Here is an 18,298-nt window from a genome sequence, read left to right on the forward strand (position 1 = left end):
TGTCACTTACAGATAATCAAACCTGATTCTATAACTCTATCCTGGATCATTCTACTCTTCTCTACATTTATGGTCACTGTTCTTGTCCCTTGTCCAGGAATCCACCACCATCTATTCCTCACTTGAAAATAATTTCCAAATTAGTTCTCTTGTTTCTAGTCTTGCCCTCTCCAATCTCTCCTCCAGAAACTTGCCAGAAGGGTTTTATGTATTACAAATCAGACCACATCACTTCCCTTAAAACCCTTCAATGGCAGCTTAAGGAGTATAGGATTTCCTTTTGGTGGCTGCACAATATCGTGAATATACTAAATGCCACTGAATTGTTCACTTTAAAATGGTTCATTTTGTGTCATGTGAATTTCACCTCATTTTTTTTTTAAATGGCAGACAAAAGCAAAAGCAAAAACACTTCAGTGGCTCTCCATTGCACATAGGAGAAAATCCAAAGTCCCCAGCATGGTTTACTAGGTCCGGCATAATTGGGTCCTAACCTCCACCTCAGCAGCCTTGTTCCCGCCACCGTTCACCTTTCTCTCTATACTCTCCAGCCACACTGGCCTCCTTCTGGTTTCTAAAAGCCAAGCTTTCACACATCTGGACTTCATACTTGGGACTCTCACCTGGATAACCCCATCCACCCTTCAGGTATGAATTTATAAATTACTCTTCCATATAAGCCTCCTCTGACCACTTCACCCTCATTATGCCCTTTCAGAGAAACCCGGTTTTTTCAAAGTACTTATCATAAGATCCAATTACATAATTACTGTTCTGTTTATTGGTTTGATGTATTTTCCAGTAAACTGTAGACTCCCAAGACAGGAATGCTGCTTATTTTGTTCACCACTATGTTCCCAGCATCTCATGTGAACTTGGCACAACAAATACCTATTCATTAGGCACGCACAATGAATATCTAGCATGCTTTTCTCCAAAAACATTAAATCTCTACAAAATGATTAAAGGCCTATAATCGCAATATCATATGAAAATTAAAATGTTACAGTTATTCTAAAATTCATAATAACCAGATGAGAAAACTCAGAAACTTCTTAGAATCAACTCAATATAGAGTACATCCACCAGCACAGAAAACAGCTTCTCTAACTTCTACAGCACCTGCTTTGTGATGCTTGATAGAATCAAGTCTCTAATGCCCAAGAAAATTCCACTTAAAAACTCTCTCTTCATGCCACAGCACATTACCAAGTAATAAGGAAAGAAACATTGTGTACATCTCTGCAGAAAAATACAACTGAAATGGATAAAAGACTAGAATTCAGAAAAATGTCAGGAGAAACTGTTAGCTACTTTCACATAGGCATGACTTTCTTGAAAAAGGGTGTATAGAGTACTACCAGAAAATAAGGGCCCTGGACTTAGTCGGTTCTGAGAGATAAAGAAAAAGGAAAATGGAAGACAAACTCACATAAAGGCAGGCATAATTGGTGTTTTGTTACTAAACAAACTGCTCTTCAGTGATTATAGGTGTGCACGTGATTGATTTTTTCCAATCTTGCACTTGTATTAACTAGAACCCTAATTTGTCCATGAGGCTGAAGTGTGTCTTAATTACTTGCCTTCAAAGCTTATGCCCATTTAAAATAAGCTTATTTCTTTTCCATTGTCAGTTCACTCAGAGCCGCCTAATCCACAATCCTCCTGCCCAGCACTCACCACTTCTGATCATTATGGAGAGCAGAGGCAAGGGATGGCCTTACAGACAGGTTCCAAAAAAATCCATCTATTCATAACTGTGTGCACCAGCCCACAACACATCCCCCAGCCCTGCTCTCACTGCAAGGGCAACAAAACATCAAAACCTGAACACATTTACCATCCACACCACAAGCCACAAGTGATCTTTCTTTTCTTTTCTTTTTTTTTTTTTTTTTTTTGAGATGGAGTTTCGCTCTTGTCACCCAGACTGGAGTGCAATGGCGTGATCTCGGCTCCCCGCAACGTCTGCTCCACAGGTTCAAGCAATTCTCCTGTTCGGCCTCCTAAGTACCCTGGGACTACAGGTGCCTGCCATCATGCCCAGCTAATTTTTGTATTTTTAGTGGAGACGGGGTTTCACTATGTTGGCCAGGCTGGTCTTAAACTCCTGACCTCAAGTGATCCACCAACCTCGGCCTCCCAAAGTGCTAGGATTACAGGCCTGAGTCACCGTGCCCAGCCTCTTTTCTTTTTTTAGAGACAAAGTCTCCCATGCTCTTTCACCTAGGCTGGAGTACAATGGCATGATCATAGCTCACTATAATCTCAAACTCCTCTGTGTTCAAACAATCCTCCCACCTCAGCCTCCTGAGTAGCTTGTGACTACAGGTGTGCATCCCTAATATTTTTAATTTTGTAGAGACAGGGTCTCACTTTGTTGCCCAGTCTGGTCTCGAACTCTTAGTCTCAAGTGATCCTCCCACCTTGGTCTCACAAAGTGCTGGAATTACAGGTGTGAGTCACCTCACCTAGCCCACAGGTGATTTTTCAATACTTAAGTTTTCTTCTGCCAAAGCTTTGAGTTTTCCCAGGCCTCAGGTCAGTAGACCTGGTGGTGATCTGCATGGTTACTAATTTTAAGACTATTCCTATGTGTGCTACAATGCCTAAACTGCTCCTAGCATCTGAGGATGGAGAGCCCACGATTGGGTGGTTGATGTGCCCTTTTGAATATCTTAGTTAGAGATAGCGCTAAACCTTGTTCTTAATTGAGGCTCCAGCTTCCTGCTCTCTCTGCTTGGCTTGGGGCCCCTGGAGAAAGAATGAAGCTGCTGGGGGGCCTACATGGCTGCAACCAATAAAACCTCTTTCCAACAGAGACAGGGAGCCTGAAGAGTCACCACAATGCCCCACTGCCACCCCTAAGGAATCCAAGTTGCTCTTTTGTGCCTCCTTCCTTAAGGCAGTGTGTGTGACCACTATGGTGGCCCCCAGCTTTGCTCCATTGACAGACCTTCTTAATTTGCCTTGTTTGAAGATGCTACTTGAGGCCTGTTTTTTCTTAACCAAGCATTCTTATTAATGTTCTTGACATTGTTTTTATGATATAACCACATATACTTCCAGAGGCAATAAGGTGGAGGAGGCTGATAATAATATAAAAAGTATTTTCATGCAGTAAAGTGCCAGCCAAACCAAACTCTATGGAGCAGAGGTATGAACTGAAAGCCAACGTACATTTAGGAATGAATCATAAGACCAATATGTTAGTATGTTAAGGGTATAATACATAAGAGATGAGGTCAGTAAGAACTGCTGGTAGAAAATAAGATAGGGAGTGTTAGCAAATGAGGGTTTGAAGGACAGAATAACAAAGACATTGGAGTGAGATTGCCAAGTTGACAAACATGTATGAAAAAGAGGTGCTTAGAAACCACAGACGAGGAAGGAATGAAGAATCAGCAAAGGGACAGAGATTCCTGGTGGCAGGGGTGAAGTTATAAATGCAGGTAACGTCCACCCCACCTGGAACTAGTAAGATTTTTTGGAGTGGAAGAAGCTACAATGTCAGAAGACAAAAAATCTCACCAGATTTATAACATTACCATGCTTTGAGGAACTGGGGAATGTCTAATTTAGAAAATAGAAATATTGTCAAGATTTTCCACTGAGGAAATTAACTGCGGAGAATTGACTACTCAGGTGATGGAGGTGCAGACAGCCTACCACCAGATAGTGAGGTAATCTAGAGATTAGCATGAACAGGAAGCACTACCTCCCCTGGACTATAGCAGGAAGTAGTATTGCTGGAGTCTGTGGGACAAAGTCACTAGTAAGCAGCTAGAACCAGAGAAGGTCTGTTGAGCACAAGCTGTGCTACAGATGTGAATTCCCATTGCCAGGGATGCTACCCACAGCTAGGGAAAAAAAAAAAAAAAAAATCCTGCATCACCCTTTTCCATGCGGTCTCCCACCAGTGCCTCCCAAGGGTAAAACACAGCAAGCCAGCTGACTCAGAAATCTGAGAAAGCAGCCTGCAGGGGTGAGCCCCCTCATATACAGAGAGGAGGAAGGAAGAGCAAGGAATGCTGTACCCAACACCAGAGAGAAGGATAGAAATGCTGGTGAAAGGAAGAGGAGTTCCAGTGAGCTTGAATAAGAAGCTCCTTTTACAATAGGCATACTTTAAAAAGGTTTGCTTATTGCCATACAATGGTAACAAGGGAATAAATAAACCAGAAGTTCTACCTTCTGGAATAGCTGACTGACCTTCCTGCCACATTCAAATGGCCCCTGATGCTGCTATGCAGGACCCACATTGGAAGGGGGTTGGGGAATTTATTCTCTGTTACACTTTCTTCAGTTACAATTAAGTCAGGACTAGTCCAAACAGGTGAAAAAAATTCTTAAGAAACATTCTACACTAAAAAAGGCTGACTTTTAAAATGAAAAATATCATAAATAGTCCATAAAAGTAAATACATATGTGCACACATACATACACACACATAGTTGTACAAGTAAAACTGAGGAAATCTGAATAAGATTGATGGATTATATCAATGTCAATATCCTAATAAAACTGTACACTATAGTTTTATAAGAAGTCATCTTTGTGGGAGCTGGGCAAAGGGTACACAGGATCTCTCTGTATTATTTATTTTCTTTTTTTTTTTTTGAGACAGAGTCTCACTCTGTTGCCCAGGCTGGAGTGCAATGGCATGATCTCGGCTCACTGCAACCTCCGCCTCCCGGGTTCAAGCGATTCTCTTGCCTCAGCCTCCCAAGTAGCTGGGGTTACAGGCGCCCACCACTATGCCTGGCTAATTTTTTTTTTTTTTTTTTTTGTATTTTTAGTAGAGACGGGATTTCACCATGTTGGTCAGGCTGGTCTCGAACTCCTGACCTCAAGTGATCCACCCCCTTGGCCTCCCAAAGTCTGTATGATTTCTCAAAATAACATGTGAATCTACAATTATCCCAAAATAAAATGTTTAATAAAAAATAGCATAAGTATGTACATAATATCCACAATTAACAAGGCTTCTTTTCTACTGTGTGTCCGGGGCCCCTTACACTCACATGCTCAGTATTTCTACTGTCAGCACTCTTTTGTTCTCACTGTTAAGCAAAGCCCAGTAAACTCTTTGCTGACCCACTCCACCACTTCTTATAATTTGGTCTTTTCTTTGTCATTGACTCAATAACACTTTTGCAAAAATATGGGGATGATGTCGGGTTACTATTATTTGATTATTCAGCCTTTGTATTTCTAACTATAGAGAGAGCCAGAATATTAGTATTCCTACGTGGGACAATTAGAAGCCTGCCTTATCTTATTTCATATCTTCTAACAAGCTTCAACCTCTTCATTTCATAATTAAGCATTCAATTCAAAACAGCTCTCTTTACAGATTTATGTTTTCTTTCTCTCACTCTCTTTACCCCTTTATCCCCTTTGGGAGCTAGTGGCCTAAGAACTGGCAGGAAAAACTGCAGTCAAAAGCTTGGCATTGACAGAACAAGAGGAAAAAAAACAATCCCACCCCCAGCTACTACTCATTCACTTAGCTAAAATATAGGCTATCAAAGCATCAGGGAAAACAACAGATACAAATGCACAGAGTCATACTAGGTCTTCCAGAAACTGATGGTGGATGAAAACCACCTCTTCGCCAAGAGTAAGGGGGGAAAAAATCACTATTCATCACAAAATGATGCACCACAGATCTCTCTTCAGCTCTCCTTCTCTACAACTCCACAAATCCTTCCCATAAAATATAACTTTCTTCCTTTAATGATCTGATAGTGAATTATTCATATTCTTCAATTTATCTTTCCTTCATTTATGCTCAGACATGTACTACTTGACTGGGAACATCACACTTCAGGGACTGTTGTGGGTTGGGGGGAGGGGGGAGGGATAACATTGGGAGATATACCTAATGCTAGATGACGAGTTGGTGGGTGCAGTGCACCAGCATGGCACATGTATACATATGTAACTTACTGCACATTGGGCACATGTACCATAAAACCTAAAGTATAATAATAATAATAATAATAATAATTACAATAAAAGAAAAAAAAAAAAAAGATTATAGATTATAGGCAAGACAGAGGATTCCCAGCCCTTTCAGGGGTTCCAAGTCCAATGGGCAGGGCAGGGCAGGGCAACAGGACGAGACGGAGGGCTAACACTCATCTGGGGAATGGCAGGTAAGTGACCACATGGCGCAGGCCTCTATATCATGCTGACTGTTTTAGAGAATCCATCTCAAATCCTTTCCGTATCTCCATCCCAACAGTTACACCTTAGCTTAGGTACTCATGATTGTCTGAGCAGTGCCACTTCCTAGCTGGTCTCCATGTCCCCAACTCCTCCTCCATCAATCCATTTCCCACACATCTGCCAGAATCATCTTTCTAAGCTGCAAATCTAAGGAGCAATGCCCTCATCAGTAGGTCTCCATCACCTGAGGCCAGGTCTCCCAAACTTGCCTCGTTATTTAAAAAAAAAAAAAAAAAAAAGCAGATTCTCCATATCTTATGTTGAAGAAGCCAACCTTGTGACAGAATTTAAGTGCAAGTTATTTATTTGGGGAGGGATCCTAGGAAGTACTGGTAGAGGAATGGAGAAGGGAGACAGCCATTTTTAAAGCACAGGTTGTCTAGCTGGCTATGACTGTGGGTAACTAAGGATGCTAGCATATTACCCAACTCTCTCATGTCACTGGCTGAGGTCTATTCCTGAGGCCATTAACTGTGCTGCACTACTAAGCTTCCCCGCACACGAGAAAGAAACCCCGGGTGGGGAATAGGAGGTACTTGCAGAACTGCATCCTGAAGCAGGGAGTGTCAGGGCATGAGTAGCAAACTATGTCTGCTGCACCAGGCCACATCCCTGAAGATGTCCATTCAGTGGGTCTTGGGTGGGATCTGGAAATCAGTATTGCGACAAACCCATCGTGGGATTCCTATGAACAGACAGATTTGAAAAACACTGACAACATTATTAAGTCCAAAATCTTTGGTGGACTCTACCAGGTCCTCCATGGTCTGTGTCTTCTGCCCTGCTCTCCATACCAACCTCCATGCACAGTCCACTTGCCAGAACACATTGAATCTGTGCACTTCCCTGCAAGCAGCATGCTCTCTTCCATGAGCAGCAACTGTGCCTTAAGAAACTGCATGAGGCCGGGTGCGGTGGCTCACACCTGTAATCCCAGCATTTTGGGAGGCCGAGGTGGGCAGATCACGAGGTCAGGAGATCAAGACCATCCTGGCCAACACAGTGAAACCCCGTCTCTACTAAAAAGAAAATACAAAAAATTATCTGGACATGGTGGCAAGCGCCTGTAGCCCCAGCTACTTGGGAGGCTGAGGCAGGAGAATGGCGTGAACCCAGGAGGCAGAGCTTGCAGTGAGCCGAGATGGCGCCACTGCACTCCAGCCTGGGCAACAGAGCGAGACTCTGTCTCAAAAGAAAAGAAAAAAAAAATCTGTATGATCCCCAAAGCCAAATACAGTACCATTTATGCAGTAAATGCCCAACAAATGTTTATTAAAGAAATAATCCCCAAAGAAATACATAGTATATTATTTAAGTGGTATTGAAAGGTTCCCTGGACAAAAAAAAAAAACCTTCCCTATGTATTAAAATAGTAGGTACAATTCCACTATTAAAACTAAGCAAATACATATTGAGCACCTAATATATGCAAGACACTCAGGAATCCCTCCAGAAAAGTACTTTAACCTTTTATCAGCTTTTACTCTTTAACAAAGATGTGCTGATACACAGATGTGAATAAAACCCTACAAAGGAGATAAACACCTGGGCAGTGGTAAAAAGGTAAAGGGCACTCACTGTAAAAGGAACTGGAGGTATGAAAGACTACCTATCCTGTGATTCTGTCAGGGTTGTCTTCAGGGACACTACCTCCTCCCTCACAAAGATTCAACAGGATAAAGAAGAAAGTTTTATGTCAATGGCACAAACACCTGGAATTATGACTTCTTCCAATGACTAGAAATGTGGTACTTGGGATCCAGATGGTAACTCTGAGCTCTATCCCTTCCATCCACAGTAGCTTCTGGGGCTTTTGAGATGCTCAAGGTGCTCTCTTGCAAATGAGACCAGAGCAAAGGCTTCGGCCACTGAAGTCATTACAGCCCTCACCTGTGGCTTTTCTCCCACTGTTAGAGATGTTAACACAGCACCTTGGTCACATTCCAGTCTGGATAATTACATTGGGGCTAGCAAACTTCACCCTCCAGCACCAACTAAACAAACTATTCCTTTGGACTTGCGGCCATAACCTTTGTTATGCTGCTGTGGGCTATTAAAGAGCTATTCTATACTTAGGATGGCTGTATTTGTGGAAAATAAATAGCCCTGGCATTACTTTCTATACTGACAAGAAATATATTCCAAAATATCGCTGGCTAAGTTGGCTATTTTGGCTTAAAATATGCAGTGCCAGAAACAATTAGAAATTACAGTAATTTCTTCTCCATTCTCTAAACTTTTACTATCCACACAAATGAAGCTTGAAATATTTGCAGCATTACACAAAGAGGGAGAGATGATGCATTAATTCCACAAAATATATACTTAGTGTCTGCCATATGCCAGGCTATATGTCGTAGGTACAGGGCGCTGTTCTCAGTGCTGGGGGTTATGTTGACAGTGTAAATATGAAAATTTTCCAGAGGGAGTAATTCAAATGAATTCTTCCTATGCTGCTACATTTCTAAAAATCTGAATACATTATCTTTACTTGAAAAACTACCATACACAGTTCTCCCAATCAAATACTACTTTTGTCCACTATTTTTTTTTTTTAGATGGAGTTTCGCCCTTGTTGCCCAGGCTGGAGTGCAATGGCGCAATCTCGGCTCACTGCAACCTCTGCCTCCCGGGTTCAAGCGATTCTCCTGTCTCAGCCTCCTGAGTAGCTGGGATTACAGGCATGCGCCACCATCCCGGCTAATTTTGTATTTTTAGTCGAGATGGGGTTTTTCCATGTTGGTCAGGCTGTTCTTGAACTCCCGACATCAGGTGATCCGCCCGCCTCGACCTCTCAAAGTGCTGGGATTACAGGCGTGAGCCACTGCGCCCGGCCTTGTCCACTATTTAAATAAGAGTCTGTAGGACCTTAAACTCTGTGTGTATGTGGAAGTATATGTGTACCTAAGAGTGAGAAAATATGCCTTCCTGGCTATCCTGGAGGGTAGCAAACAGAATGCTGCTTATATATTTATTTGTTTGCTTATTTTTAGCAATCATCCCATTTGGGTGGGTAGGAGTTTACAGGTTATAATAGCAGAAGCTGACATAAGAAAATTGAAAACATAAATATCTCTTGTTTAAAGCTCTTTACTGTATGAAAGAAACACAAATCAGGCCCTCTGATATTCTATCATAGGAATGAAAAGTGACAAAAAGAAAAAAATATAAGTATTGTGTGTGTTTGCACATACACACAGATTATCTTGCACATGAAAATAGGAGAGGGAAGTTAATTAAATCTCAAGATTCCAGTAGGTTAAATTAAATGTATGAACTAAAGAATATTTAACATCACACTATGCAAGTGGATGCAGAAATAGTTCAGAAATTTTTTTAAGCAACATAACCTCGAAATTCAGATTAATCCTAGTGGATCTGAAACAAGTACTTCTCCTAGACAAATTATATCTAGACAGTGGAAAATAGATTTTTTTTAAAAGTGAAGTTCACTTGAAATATGCCAAATTATTATTCTTTTGGAAAATCCTTCTAGCTAGAACAAGTTAATAGCAGGCTTCTAAAACTAGGTTTAACATGCTGTAAATCCATTTATTCCCCTCTACAAATCTACTAAAGTACGTCTTTTCTGGTGAAAAGGACTCTTTAATGGTACTTAATACTGTCACTACATTGTTTCTCCAATCAGTCAATGTCAAGGTTTTCTACTTAAGGAGTTACATTAAAGTTAAATGCTTACTTTTGTCATAAATAATAAACAATGGAATACAGATTATTTAAAATAGCACACGGAACCTCTAAATGTATTACACACAATATATATTTCCTAAGTTTAGAAGAAATGACTAATAATGCATGTATGACCCAAGTTTTCCATCCTATAATCCATTCATTATCATTTTAGCATTAAGTAACAATCTGCACTATCACCTCTCTCAGAGATAGATGACTCATCTTCCACTAACAGGCATTAGGTAACACCTTTGGCAAGATGGCTTTGATCAAAGACTGAAACAAATATTATGCAGGGACACAGGCACCCCACGAACTTTAAAGAGCCCAGATCACTACACCAACAGTATGTCCATTGCTTTGTAGGATAGGAGATTGTAATGAGTGATTGATTAATTAGCTATAACGTAAGGTATACAAACTGACCGGTACAATCTTGAGTCTCATCCCTGTTGAAAATTCACACAGAATAAGGATTATTAAAGACTGCCCAAAGCTATAGACAACTACCAAAGCAAGGGACTGGGCCTCCCAGTTTAGGGAAAGAGGCAGGAATCATAGCACTTTTAGAGACTGAAGGCACAATATATTATACACAATGCATCTAAGACCACAATCTAGCCTAGTGTGTCAATGTTGATTTTTTACTCTCAAATGTTATCGTATTTTCTAAGTACAATATCAGAAATTACAATATTAGGTTTTTATTAAGATAAAAATCTTGGTTGCAAATGTTATGTAAATAAAAAACAAAGAAAGAATAATCAAGGAGAGAAATGAGGGGGAAATGGTCAAGTGTGACCCAGGGGAAGACATCCTGAGACTGGGTCTGTCACCAGGGTTGTGTCACATAATCTCACTATGCCTCAGTGTTCCTTAATATTAAAGGGTCAGGCTAAAGCCTCAGTCTCTACTTCATTCCTAGCAGTAAAATCCTGCCATCTGTTTAGGTATCATAGAAAACTCAGGTTTTTGTAATATCCTAAGAGCACCTGGCAGCACCTAAAATTTGCTTACGATGTTTAATGACTAAAAAGGGAAGAATGAGAAGGGTCTAAACAATCCTCCCAATCTTGCATTTTTCAGTTTATACTGGGCTTAAGAGGGCAATTGAAGTTAGATGCTTCATTTCATCCCACAATAATTCTTATTATAATAAAACATTTAATATTCCTTAAAAAACATCCAAAAAAAAGAAACAGCTTCACCTTACTCAAATGAAACTTAGTGGATCTGTCTCACTTGGAGGGTTGCAATGCCTGAGCTACAGTGTGAGTATCAGGATGTGGAAGCAGCTGTCACTGCTTTGTTTTTCATTCACAGTAGGTGGTTGCCAGGCAACAAAATACTATTGTCTGTTTCCATGATCTATTGGCCAATTCTACTGGTGATAATGCTTTCTACAGTTTAAAACAGGGCCACCTTTTGGACAAAAAGAAATGAGAAAAAATTCTAAGGATGACAATAACATATATATGAATAAATACATTGAATGTACCCTAAAATTATGTGTATAAATATACAACGGTGTGCTGATATACATACAAATATTTTGCATGTATGCATATGTGATTATATACATTCTCTTACATACAAACCCATCTAAATTTAATAGGCCCACAACTTGAAACTAAATCCCTTAGGGAAATCAAGGTATGAACTAGAGAAATAAAAACACAGAATTATTTTCTTAACAATAGCAATAATTTCCAATTTGTCGCATATATCAAATCCTGTTTCTTGAATAGGAGGTCCTCCAGTCAGAGAAGCAATTCTGTCTACTTATATAAAAATAATAATAATGGAAAGCCTTTACCATCTACTTTAGAATCATGTAATACATTTAATATGTTGTTTTACTATCATATGCTACCAATGTGTACAAAGATAATTCAAAGAGTGTTGCTGTTTACAACCAAGAATCTTAAATTTTATTCATCTTAAAAATAATTGAATTGTTCTCCCTGGAATAGCCTCATGTGATTCCCCACTTTGTTTTGATATGGGTCCCTGGGGAACAACAGTCATGCTATGTTACTCTTGCATATTTCACTAGCTTACAAATAAAATAACACACAGTGTACTCAATATAAAGTTGTCAACATTAACTTGCATCAGTTGCTGTTTGTTTTGCATTGACAAGGCTTCTAAAGATAAGAATTACAATATTCTTAGATGTACAGACACAACATCAAAACAGCCTGAAGGAATTAAAGCTGGAAAATGCTAGAGGCAATCATGCTTTGAAATGAAGAGAAATCAGTATCATTTATACGTACACATATATTTCTTCAAGGCTCTAAATAATGCCAGAACAATCTGCATTTTATGCAATGCTCATCCGTCTTCCCTCACAATATTCCGAAAGCACTTTAACTATTTAATGCATCTCCTCCAAGAGGGCTTTCACTTTTTCAAACTCATTATCACTTTCAAATCTGTATATTACAAGAAACTGGAATAAGCAATATCCATTACATGAATAGACATTATTAATATAAAGTCTCTATCAAACTGGCAACGCTACTAAAACAAAAGCAGAGTGTGTTAACCATAAGCTAAGTACCAGCTAATATTACCACTTTGCTTGACAGAGCCATCTCCAACAGCACGCACCCACCTCTCGAGAGGGCCCACCAGCTCAGCTTTCCAAGCTCGCTCACCTGTGTCTCTCCTCCAGGAATCAATTTCCTTCCCACTTTCTCCACCCTCTTCAGATCCCTTAAGCACCCTTCATTACTTTCTCCAAACTACCAGACTCAAACCTGCAGCCCAGTTGGCCAGGAAGCTCTCCATACGCACGTATTTCCTGCATTCTCCCGGGTCTACTTTTAAAAATTGCTACCACCAAACAAATGCAATCTTAACAAAATTAGGATTACAAAGCCAGTTTCTTTTTTCATGTAATGTTACAGCAGTGAAAGATTGAGGGAGAGAAAAGGAGAGAAGCAGGAGTGTATCTGGGTGAAGAAGCGTGGCTCAGTGGCTATACAGTGAGACGCAGAGATTCCACAGAGCTGGGCTTGCCCACCTGTCGACCCCACTTTCCCCATGTGCTCGCCGCGGGATGACAACCACAACACTCCAGAACTACCCCCCTCCGAAAGAGGGCGGGGTTACGCCTTCAGCCAATCAGGACCCGCGAGCCCCGGGTGTCCAACCTATGGGGTGGCTGTGGCCGTGCACGGGGAGGACATGGGGTGGTCTGGGAGGGGCCGCGTCCGTGGGAGGCTCGCACGTGTCGGGTCCAAAGAGGCGGGGAGGCGGCCGGCGTCCAGCGGCCGAGGCGCGGGCTCTGCACCCTGGCAGCGGCCGAGTCCGGCTGCCCCAGTGCCTCCTTTACCTCGCGCTGGGCCAGGCAGGGCGCGCTCCCGCCGACGAAGACCTGTCCAAGGTGTCCGAGCTCCCCGCGAGAGGGGACAGTCACAAATAACAATAGTACCCCACGCAGACGAGGCGGGGAGGAAAGTTTCCGGCCCGCAGCAGAGCGGAGTCCGCCAAGGCTGGAGGAGAAGGGATGCAGAGCGGGAGGGTGAAAACCTGAAAGAAGAGGGCAGCGGGAGCACTGTGTGGGGAGGACCGAGTCCCGGGGGCGACGCCCGCCGGGGGAGACGGGTGCGGGGTGCGCTGTCCAAGGTGCAGGGGAGGTGACTGGCGCGCGGCGGGCGCGGAGCCCGGAGCCGACACTGGATGGCGGGCGTAGGGGAGAGCGGGGAACAGCTGTCTGGGGCGCTGGGCACCCCCGGGCTCGTAAAAGTAAGGGAGCTTGAGACGGGGCACGGCGGGGAAGGGCGTGGGGGCTGCACCGAAGCCCTCACGCGTCCACGCACCCCTCCTTACCAGCCTCACCTCTAGCTCCACTCCCCTCCCCCCTCGCCCACTCCCCTCTCAGTCTAGATCCAGGTGCCTTGGCGGGGGCGAGACCAGAGGACCCCGGCTCGGAGCCCGGACGCCCCAGGGATGCTGCGGGCCCCGGAGCTGCTTACCTGGGGCCGCCGTATGGGGAGCGGAGGCAACCCGCTGCGCGGAGTGGGGCGCCGGGCGCGGCGCGGCTCCTCCTAGCCTCGGCGTCCTCCTCCTTCTTTGCTTCTCCCGGACTCTGTCCCGGGCACGGAGCTGGTAGACGCGGCCAGGCTGCAGTCGCCGTTCCCTCTGCCGCCGCCACCGCCGCCGCCGCCGCCGCTGCAGCAGACAGAGGACGCCCCGTGGCGGCTGGAAGCCTGTGTGAGTAGCAGCGCCCGGGAGAGCGGGGATCTGCTGAGGGGCGCTGGAGACTCCGCGGCTGGAGTCGCGCGGGCGTGCGCACGCGCGCCTGCGAGTGTGAGTGTATGGGTGCGCGCGCGCCCACGGGGTGGGGGAGTCGCGAGGGGAGGGGGAGAGAGGCCGAGAGATGCTCGTAGGGACCGAGGCAAAATTCTACGCCCCCGGAAATCCGTAAACGCGGGGAAGGAGGATCGAACGCGCGTCTCGCTTGGAGAAGCTGCCCACGGGGCGGCAGCAGAGGAGGAGGGGAAGTCAGCGAGGCGCGCTAGGGCTCCGGATCCCAGCCCGGCAGAGCCGAGCGGAGCGCGCAGCCACCGATGCAGCAGAGGCGGCGCCCGCAGCCCACGGTCGCGCTGCCCCCTCTCGGGAGGGGCCGAGGCCGCTCGCTCCCGCCACCGCCGCCGCGGTCCGGACTGCTCTACTGGGAGCGGGGGAACCGAGAGAGGGACCGCACGGTTGCTACGGCGACCCTGGAGGCGCCGGGCCCGCTGAAGGGCCAAGAGTAGAACACGGGCGCACGTGGCCGACTCCAGGCTGGAGCGGGCGTGTTCCAGGGTTGTGATCTTGGGGTAGACGGTGGAATTGGGCCGCGTGGCCTGGGCAGATCATGCGGGGTGTGCGGCCCAGAGTGGCTCGGCCGGGGTGCGGTCAGCATTCAGGTTGGTAAGGATGAGGGGCTCCTAACCCCTGGTGACATGTTGCCTTTTTTTCCTCCTTGGAGGCTACTTTTTCTCAAAGTTATCCACTTCCCAGGTAAGAGTGCCGGCCTCCTCTTTGTTAGGATTCAACTTAGCTGTGTAGGCATCTAAGCAGTGCCTCCTTAAAGTCAGGCTCGTCCAAGAACCGCTCCCACCACCGCCCCCCACACACCCACATCCCCCGCCCCTCCATCCCAACTACATTGTAATACTTTAGAAATAAATGTTTAAAGCACATTTACATTCTCTGCCTCTTAACAGATATATTGTCCTAGTAGTATACTTTTCCTTGCTTATTTTAAATTCTGAGTGGGATTTTATTCACACAAGCATTTCTTCAAGGGTCGTAAGTTCTGGGTAATACTTGAAATACCCTTTCTGGCAGGAATCCTCAGGGCAGGGATTGTGTTTTGCACACTTTTGCATGCCCTCCAGTGCTTAGCATAGTACTCTGTACTTTGTGAGTTCCCTGTAAATGTTGAATGAATGACATTGTTTTCTAGCTTCACGTAACCTGAAGGCAAAGACTTGGATGCTGGGAAAGTCATTACCACCCCACTAGGCTTGCTTGATTTTAACTTATGCCATTTCCCTGTGTGTGGCTATTTTCCCCCCTGGCGGTCAGAACCCCAGTGCAAAGAGAGAAAATAATACTTATCCATTGTGCATCCTTAACAAAGGATGCATGTAGAAGCACTCTGCAGGGACCCCAGTGGGATCCCCTGGGTGTGAGGGGGCCAAAGCTCAGAACCTAACCTCTCAGAATGTGAAAGTCAGTGTTCATGAGCAGTTTATACTGTCCCTTCTAGAGCAGAAGGATGGGGAAAAGAGTTTTAAGAGAAATACACTTTTGTTTTGTTTTGTTTTTTTGTTTTTTGAGACGGAACCTCGCTCTGTCACCCAGGCTGGAGTGCAGTGGCGCGATCTCGGCTCACTGCAACCTCTGCCTCCCGGGTTCAAGCGAATTCTCCTGCCTCAACCTCCTAGTAGCTGGGATTACGGGCGCCGGCCACCACGCCCGGCTAATTTTTTTTTTTTTTTTTTTTTTTTTGAGTTTTTAGTGGAGACAGAGTTTCACCATGTTTTCCAGACTGGTCTCCAACTCCTGACCTCAAGTGATCCGCCTGCCTTGGCCTCCCAAAGTGCTGGGATTACAGGCATAAGCCACCGTGCCAGGCCAGAAATACACATTTCTAATAGCTTATCAGGTACGCATTTTTCTCCTGTAAAGAGTAGTGTTCATGGACACTGATCAATACATTCAGGGTCACCCCAGACTGCTAATTCTGCTGTCTGGTGTAGCACCAAGTCCACATCCTGCAACCTCGGTATTTCTACAATCATCGTCTTAGAAGCAGAAGTCTTCAATTTTGCATTCCATGCTAAATTTCAATTCCTTTGAACTCAGGCTCGCCTATGAGCTGCTTCTCTCTCCACTCATGATACCACAGCTGTGAACTATAACTGAAATAAAGTGAAAATTAAAATGGATTTATTTGGGTGCCGTGTGTTCTTTAGTGGGGTCCCTTTAACTGATTTATCTACCTTCACTCAATTGACAATCTTCTTAGAAGACATTTGTTGTGATATTGGAGCTTTTTTATTAGGTTGAAAGCTTACTTAAATTTTTCACTTGAAAGGAAGCTCTAAAACTTGCAAAAGAAGCAGAAAAACTCTGATACCGAAAATGGACCCTTGACAGCCAACCTATAGAATGGGTATGAGTCAGAATTTTCCAAAACAATTTTAAAGCTTCATTTTCCTTAGAAAGTTGCTTTTAGGGTTTTGTTGGGCTCAGAAACTAATACCGGAAAATATGGCACTTTGACATGCTGCACTGAAGAAGCAGCCTCAAAGTCTCTCTGACCCTCTCTCTGCCTCCTGTCTCTCAGTCTTCTGTCTCACCCAAAGCACAGGATGAAATTGTTCTCTGAAGGTCTTTCATCTGCCTAGAAACCAGATCTGCCAAAGAAGAACGCACTTGCCTTCCCTGAGTTTTTATTAATCTAACTCACATCACAGGAAGAAAGATTGAAGCCTGTCAACACAACTGGACATACTTTTGTCACACTGCTCTTCAGGCCCAACAGACTTTATCCCAGGTCATTGTATGTTCCCCAAGCTCATTGAATTCCACTAAAAATTCTTTACTATCCCCCTTAAAATCATCCACATTTCCCTATTCTTCCCCTATGAAGAAGGGTATATGAGCATCTGTGTACCCTACTGGGTTATTGGGCAATCATTCTCCTGCAATTCCTTTGGATTATGCACATGAAAATAAGTTTTGTATGTCTTTTCTCCTATTCTGCTTTTTGCGAGGTGATTTTCAGTGAACCTTCAGAAGGTTGAAATCCCTACAGTTTCAACAGCTTCCCAAGTGTTTGTCTTACTTGGTGGGTGGAAGAATGTTAATAAAGCTGTAACTTTTCTGATGACCACCAAAGGGGACAGTCTTGTCTTTGTAAAAATAAATATAAGAAGCCAGCATTTAAAAATAAGAATGTAGGCATATCGCAATCTTAATGTATGTTAACTTAAAAATAATGTATGTTAACTTAAATAAGTTAATGTATGTTAAAAGGTAAACAATAGGAAGAAAGAATAACAACATAGATATTTAGTGTTTCTGACCAACTTAAACATAAAAGTTTGGAGGAGCAAATAGGGTTATATGCTATCGACTCCATAGCTCCTTCTGCTACTTAAGTACTAGGTAATAATAAAATGTACAGCTGAGAGGTTCATTTTTATATGTTATTATCAGCCAGGTTTAAAATCAATTTGTAAAAGTTCTATTTTTCTTCCTAAAGGGAATGTTCCTTAACATAACTGCTTTTTTCAGTTTGCAGCAGTGCAGTAAACTAGTCAACCATTAACTTAAAAACACAGGATGGTGAAGGTGTGGGGCCTGTGGAGAAACACTCTAAACTTATTTGATCACAACTGTTTTGTCAGTCTAAATTAAAAACAAACAAACAAAAAAAAAGCTTTCTACCTTTAAAGACTGATAAATTTAGACTGTGAGATGTACCATGAATTCCAAAGTCAACTCCTCATGCTAGGAGCCCATTGCCCCAAATCCTCTGAAGTGAGAAGGCAGGGACCGTTAGCTGAAATGCTGTTGATTTTAGTGACTGTGAGCACGCATAAGGATACAGGTAATTTCCCTCATTATTAGGTCCCAGATCACTTAGTCCATTAGAGTTTTAAATGATAAAAAAAAAACCTTGACCTGCACTTGGAAAGAAAGTACCAACTCAGTCCAGAGTATAGAACAGGAGCAAGAAGCAGCCTCAAGTCATCCTATTTGTATCCATGTCTTTAAACATTGCCTTACTCCACATACTATTTAGGAAAACTTAATTCTGACTGGAGATCAGACATCTTTAGGAAGGTAAAAAAATCA

The 18,298-nt window shown here is 43.5% G+C and overlaps 1 protein-coding gene across 18 annotated transcripts in view; it reads right to left on the minus strand.

Moving 5' to 3' along the window:
- ENOX1 (ecto-NOX disulfide-thiol exchanger 1) overlaps positions 1-14,631 on the minus strand; it is a 570,778-nt gene extending 556,147 nt beyond the window's left edge. For 12 of the 18 annotated variants that reach the window (XM_063650810.1, XM_063650796.1, XM_063650808.1 and 9 more), the window contains exon 1: positions 13,915-14,253. The gene's annotated coding sequence lies outside the window, so the exon portion shown is untranslated. Of the gene's footprint in view, positions 1-13,914 lie in introns of all 18 variants that reach the window. The other 6 variants (XM_063650813.1, XM_063650807.1, XM_063650809.1 and 3 more) reach the window with 3 other exon arrangements.
- Between the last annotated feature and the right edge of the window lie 3,667 nt (positions 14,632-18,298).

Source organism: Pongo pygmaeus, chromosome 14 (genome assembly GCF_028885625.2).
Source record: "Pongo pygmaeus isolate AG05252 chromosome 14, NHGRI_mPonPyg2-v2.0_pri, whole genome shotgun sequence".
NCBI classification, from domain to species: Eukaryota; Metazoa; Chordata; class Mammalia; order Primates; family Hominidae; genus Pongo; species Pongo pygmaeus.